This window comes from Trachypithecus francoisi, unplaced genomic scaffold (genome assembly GCF_009764315.1).
Source record: "Trachypithecus francoisi isolate TF-2019V2 unplaced genomic scaffold, Tfra_2.0 Lachesis_group11, whole genome shotgun sequence".
NCBI classification, from domain to species: Eukaryota; Metazoa; Chordata; class Mammalia; order Primates; family Cercopithecidae; genus Trachypithecus; species Trachypithecus francoisi.
The window spans coordinates 82,739,708-82,745,707 of record NW_022681456.1 but is presented as its reverse complement, the minus strand read 5'-3'; the positions used below and the strand labels follow the sequence as shown (position 1 = coordinate 82,745,707).

At 48.7% G+C, this 6,000-nt stretch overlaps 1 protein-coding gene across 5 annotated transcripts in view; it reads left to right on the top strand.

Annotated features, from left to right (window-relative positions):
- Positions 1-3,476: 3,476 nt before the first annotated feature.
- The window catches only part of SCN8A (sodium voltage-gated channel alpha subunit 8), a 216,724-nt gene continuing 214,200 nt past the window's right edge, over positions 3,477-6,000 (top strand). For 2 of the 5 annotated variants that reach the window (XM_033222020.1, XM_033222025.1), the window contains exon 1: positions 3,477-3,606. The gene's annotated coding sequence lies outside the window, so the exon portion shown is untranslated. The remainder of the gene's footprint in view (positions 3,607-6,000) is intronic. The other 3 variants (XM_033222023.1, XM_033222022.1, XM_033222024.1) reach the window with 2 other exon arrangements.

Below are 6,000 nucleotides of genomic sequence, written 5' to 3'. Positions count from 1 at the left end.
AACTAAACAAAGATGTCTGCTCTTACCACGTCTATTCAACATTGTACTAGAGGTTCTAGCCAGTGCATAAAGGCAAGGAAAACAACAACAACATCCATATTGGAAAGGAAGAAGTAAAACTGTGTATTTGCAGATTGTATGTTTATCAGTAGAAAATCTAAAGGAATCTACAAAAAGTTCTACTAAAGGTATTAAATGAATTTAGCAAAGTTTCAAGACACATGATTAATATATAAAAATTAATTATATTTCTATACAATGCCAATGAATAATCAGAAATTGCCACATAAAAATAGTATTCAATAACATCAAAAATAGGAAATATTTAGGAATAAATTCCAGAAAGATGAGCACGACCCATATCTTGAAAACTATAAAAAACTGAAATTAAAAAGGACTAAAGTGTCCATGGAATGAAAAATTTGATTTTGTTATGATATAAGTTCTTCCCATTGATCTATAGATTCAACGCAATGTTGATCAAAATGTCAGTGGATTTTTGTTGAAATTTGACGAAGTGATTCTAAAATTCATACGGAAATGCAAAAAACCTAGACTAGCAAGATCAGTACTGAATAAGAAGGGCAAAGTCAAGGGCTGAAACTACCTGATTTCAAGATTTATTATAAAGGGAGAGTAATCCAGACAGCGTGGTATTAGTGCCAAGACAGACAAATATATCAATGAAACAGAAGGAGAGTTTAGAACTAGATTCTTACATACTTGAGTAAATGATTTTTTGCAAAGCTGCAAGGGTAATCAGTGGAGACAGGACACTGTTTTCAGCAAATAGTATGGGGACAACTATATATCTAAGCAACAAAACAACAAAAGAACTTCAAACTACATTTCATACCACATACAAAAATCAATTCAAAATGGATGATAAAGCTAAATGTAAACTCTAGAACTATAACATTTCTAGAAGGCAACATAGGAAAAAATATTTGAGGCCTTGTGTCGGGCAAAACTTATTAGATATGACACTAAAAGCATGATCCATAGAAGAAAAAATAATGAATTTAACTTCATAAAAATTAGACCTCATAAGAAGGTCTTTTTTTTTTGAGAGACAGATTCTGGCTATGTTGCCCAGGCTTGAGTGCAGCAGCTATTCACAGGCCCGATTATAACACATTATAGCCTCCAACTTCTGGCCTCAGGAGATCCTCTTGCCTGAGCCTCCTGAGTAGCTGGGACTGTGAGTGTGCACCCAGGGAACCTGGCTGAAGAAACTCTGCTTTTGGAAAAACACTGTTAAGAGAGTAAAAAGGATAAAAAGATAAGCCTAAACTGGGAAACAATATTTGCCAATCACATATCTGATAGATTTGTATCCACAATATATAAACAACTCCTTAATTTTTGTTAAAAAAAATTTAGAATCAGAGCCTCCTGTGTTGTCCACGCTGGACTTGAAATCCTAGGTTTAAGCAATTATTCCTGCTCAGTGTCCAGAGTAGCTGGGACAGCAGGCGTGCGTCACTGGGCCCAGCCAGGATATATAAACAACTCTAAAACTTAATTAACACAAAAAAAACCAATTTTTAAAATAGACTAAAGACTTGAGGAGACACTTCGCCAGGAGGATTTACTGATGACAAGTCCATGAAAAGATGTTCAATATCTTTAGTCACTAATGAAATGGAAGACAAACCCACAGTGAGATAAAACTACACACCTATTTAAACGGTTAAAATTAATCACCCCAAATGTTGGTGAGGATGTAGAACAACTGAAATTCACATGCTCCTAGTAGGAATGGAAAGACATAACCACTTTGGAAGGCAGTTTGGCCCTTTCTTAATAAGTTAAATATACAACTAAAACAGGACTCAGTTATTCCATTCCTAGATATTTATACCCATGAGAAACAAAAGCATATGTATCTATACAAAGACCTGCACACGAATGCTCCTAACAGCTTTGTTCGTAATAGGCAAACACTGGAAATAACCTAAATGTCATCAATAGGTGATTGAATAAACACATTGTGGTGTATCCCCATAAAGAATACTACTAAGCAGTAGAAAGGAACTCTTGATAGGCAACGACTGAATAATCTCAACACGATTATGCCGAGTAGAAGAAGCCATACAAAAAAGAGAGTTTGTACTGTATGATTCCATTTATTTAAAATTCCGGAAAATGCAAACCAATGTACAGTAATAGAAAGAAGATCAGTGGTTGCCTGGAGAGGGTGTGTGGGGGCGAGCGATGCAGGGATTACAAAGAAGCACACGGAGAAATTTTTGGAGGTGATGGGTGTGTTCATTACCTTGGTGGTGATGGTTTCATGAATGTACACATATGTCAAAATTGTACAATCTAAACACATGCAAATATACTCCAGTAAAGCGAATTTTAAATGTATTGTAGAGGGCACATTATGTGATAACCATGCCGTGTGCCAGGCTGTGTTAGCAATGTGTGAAGTGCATTCTCCCCGTTAATACAAACAAGAAGTTTATCAGGTTGCTACTGTGATTGTTTCCTTTTACAGACGAGAACACTGAGGTCTGGAGAGGTTGTTACACCCTCTTTCCCTCTTGTGATTGGTGGTAGGAAAACATTAAGTAGAGGAGAGGCACAGTAAAGTGCCAAGAGCTCTGGCACTCCTTACCTAGATCCTGGAGTGAGGGTGGAGTGAGTGGTTGAAACGCTCATGCCTACTTTATAGATGGACAGACTGAGGATCGGCAAGACTAAGGTGGCCTGGGGGCTGTCAGGGAGGCAGCGCCTCCCCTCTCCTAGCAATAGGTCTCTGTGGGCTGAAACACGAGCCTCCACCTGCCGCTGATTGACTTGATTTTTTCAGTGGGCCCAAGATCCTGTAAATTGAGTTCCCTGTGCTTTTGGATGTCAGAAACTTCACTGAGAGCGGCACTGCTGCGGGGCAGGAGAAAGGTAAGACTTGGCACTGACGTGGGCCACGGAGCACGCGAGTCACCACGACAGCTTTCGGGTCTCGCCGCCCGGCGCTGGCGGGCAGCCAGCCGGCGTCTCGCGGCGGGTCCCGGCCCTCAGCCCGCGGCCCCTCCCGGCGGCTCGGCGGGGGTGTCGCGGAGGCGGGCCCGGGGACGCTCGCTGGCGCTCCCGGGCGGCGCCCCCTGCCGGCGCCCTGCTCCCTCTTGCCCCTGATCAGCTCCCGGCAGCGCGGGGACGCTGGCTTGAGAGCCAGCGGGCGGGCGGCGCGCTGCGGGCGAGCAGGCGAGCGGGCGAGCTGGCGCGCCCTGCAGGGGTAGGTGGGCCGCGGGGGCGCGGGCGGGCGGGCGCGAAGCGCGGGGGCGGGGGCGGTGGCGGTGGTGGCGGCGGCGCGTGCGGGCGGGGGCCGGCCCGGGCAGGGGGAGCGCGCGGAGGGGTCGGCGCGGGGGGCGGGGCGGGCAGGGGGCCCGGCGAGCGGGGCGCGCGCGCGGTGGCGCGCGGCGGGCGCGAGTCATCAATTATGCAAGGAGTCGGGCGGCGCGGGGGGCGGGCGCGGGGAGCGCTCCAAGATGGCGCCCACCGCAGTCCCGCCCGCCGCAGCCTCGGCACCTTTGCAGTCCGGCCGCGCCTCCCGGGCCCCGCGTTAGGGCCGCCGCTGCCTCCCTCGCCGCCGCCGCTGCCGTAAGTCGCCCCAGAGCCCCCGCCCTGGCGCTGCTTCCTGCCCTCCGGGTTTCCCTTCTCACCTCGGGACCCCTGAGCGGGGCTCGCCCATCTCCAGTCAGGGGCTTTGCCGCAGAGTGCGCGGCGGGGCTCGACGGGCCGTGGAGCTGGGGTTCTGCTCTCCTTGTTTTGGACGGGTGTTTGGAAGTATTGCTTCCTTCTACCGTGTGTACCGGGGGTCTCTTAGGACAACTGAGGACCACCAGTCCCCACCCCGGACACCCTGCTCTCTCCGTCTCGGCTACAGTGACGGACACGGCCCGTCCTTGGTGCCCCTTCCGCGGTGCAGCCCCCCACCCCTCCCCCAGTGCCGGGGCAGAGTTGGGGCCCCTAGCCGGCTTGCACTGGGAAGGGCAGCGCTGTCGGGATCTTCCTACAGCTGCCCCTCAGCTCTACCCCTCCCCCATGTCTTGCTGCATCCTTCTCCCTCACCCGGCTTCACATTGCTAAAAACTGCAGAAGCCAAGGGCTCCTGGGTTCTTCCGGCAGCCAGCACTCCCGACTCCCTCTGTCCTTTACTCGGATGCATTCGTCCCCCTCCCAACAGGGTGCTCTGGGATTGTGATGGGGGCTCCCGGGACCTTCCTTGGCAGGCTAGGATCCCTGCATTTGGAAGCACATCACTTTGAGAATATCTCCTTCCCCCATTCCACCCCCACCCCCACCCCCACCCCTATGCCACCCGATGCAGAGCTTGTTCCTCTTCTCTCCCTCCCCCACCTTACCATCAGCAGCAGCACCCTTGGCTTCTTGTTAGCGTTGGGGTACAGGACTGTTTGCCCACCTCCGTGGGCTTGGACCCTCCTCTCTAGTTCTCACTTGGTACTTTGGGGCACCGCAAAGCCTCTGCAATTTCTCCTGAGAGCTCAGCTCCATCCCCTCCGTTGCCAGCAGCAACCACCGGTGGAGACTTGGCTAACTTTCCCGGGGTTAGCCAGGACTGTCAGACCCTTTCAGGGGCCCCAGCTTCGAATTGGGATGGAATGGGAACCATTTTTCAGCCCAATAAATAGGATTCTTCAAACCATGCATTGCATCCAACTACTCCACCCTATGCCCTCTTCCTCACTTACACTGCAGTTTTTGAAGCATGGGGGAATACATTTTATTTGCGGAGATTCCAAGATTCTGCATCAGCGTTCATAATAAATGGATGTCATCTGTTTGGGGGGAGGGTAGAAGAAACTTTGGATTGCATCTGGCTAAATTCAGGGGGAGGGAGAAATAATTAGCATGGAGCAAGCTCTGCCACACAAGGAAAACTGCTTTTCATGCACAGTGGGCACCGGAGAGTCAGGGATGGAAGCAGGAAGTGTGGGTGGGGGCTTTGGGGGTAAAGGGGGAGAGTGCTTTTTATAACTGTTTTCTCAAGTTTGAACCTGGAGAGCCTTTAGAGAGAGGTAGCAGTGTGTTAGGGCTGGGGGATGTTTTAGCTTTCCAATGGAGATATCGGGTGTGGTAGGTTTTTCACTATCTCAAAATCCCTCTGCACTTCTCTTTTCTCCACGTGCATTAGAAGATATGGCGGGGGGGGGGATATTGTGCTTTTTTTCTCAAAAAAAATTTTTTTTATTTGTAATGCAAATGGCTGGATAACATTACTACACGATATCATCCTGGTAGGAATCTTGGGGGAATCAGACTTAAAATGCTGAAAGCTTTGTAGCACATTACATGTAACCTGGTTCTTGAAATACTGCAGCATTTTTCTTTGGAACTCATGACCCATAAGGCCTTCATTTCTCCCTGAAAGAGGATTTGGTTGCTGGTTGGTGGGGTGGTGGTTGTGGGTAGTGATCCTTTGGTGTTCAGCACGCATTCCCTGTCCTAGAAATTGAGGTCCTCCCTGGAGAGGGCTGCAAGCGTGTTCCGTGTTCTTTGAACATCTGATTCGGGGTATATGTAAATGTGTTGTGTTTCTGAGTAGAGCTGGCGGTGGGTATTGCAAAGCAGTTCATAATGGTGCAGGTCAGTTATTGGTTTCTTGGCTTCAGTTTGAGCAGCTTTGGTTTTCATTTGGGGTTTTGTCAACTTTTATCAAAATCCTTGGAGGATTTTGTTTTAAATTAATAAAGGATAATCAAGTGGAATACAGCATCCTTAAAAACAACCATCCGGTTGCTGTTGCTTTCCTTGTAGGACCCTTAGCAAATTTTTCTCCTGGTCCAGCTTTGGGTTGCCTCTGTTTAGGCTTGTACTCGGGTTTCTTGCTGTGGTGCTGAAAGGACAGTTCCTCGACCAGTCCTGCGGCGAAGTGCACACACACTGGACACGATTGGGTTTTTCTTTGCTTTTTATTATCAGCAGACTTTCCCGTGGATGTGTATGTACATGCGCAGCTGGGTTTGTACTTGA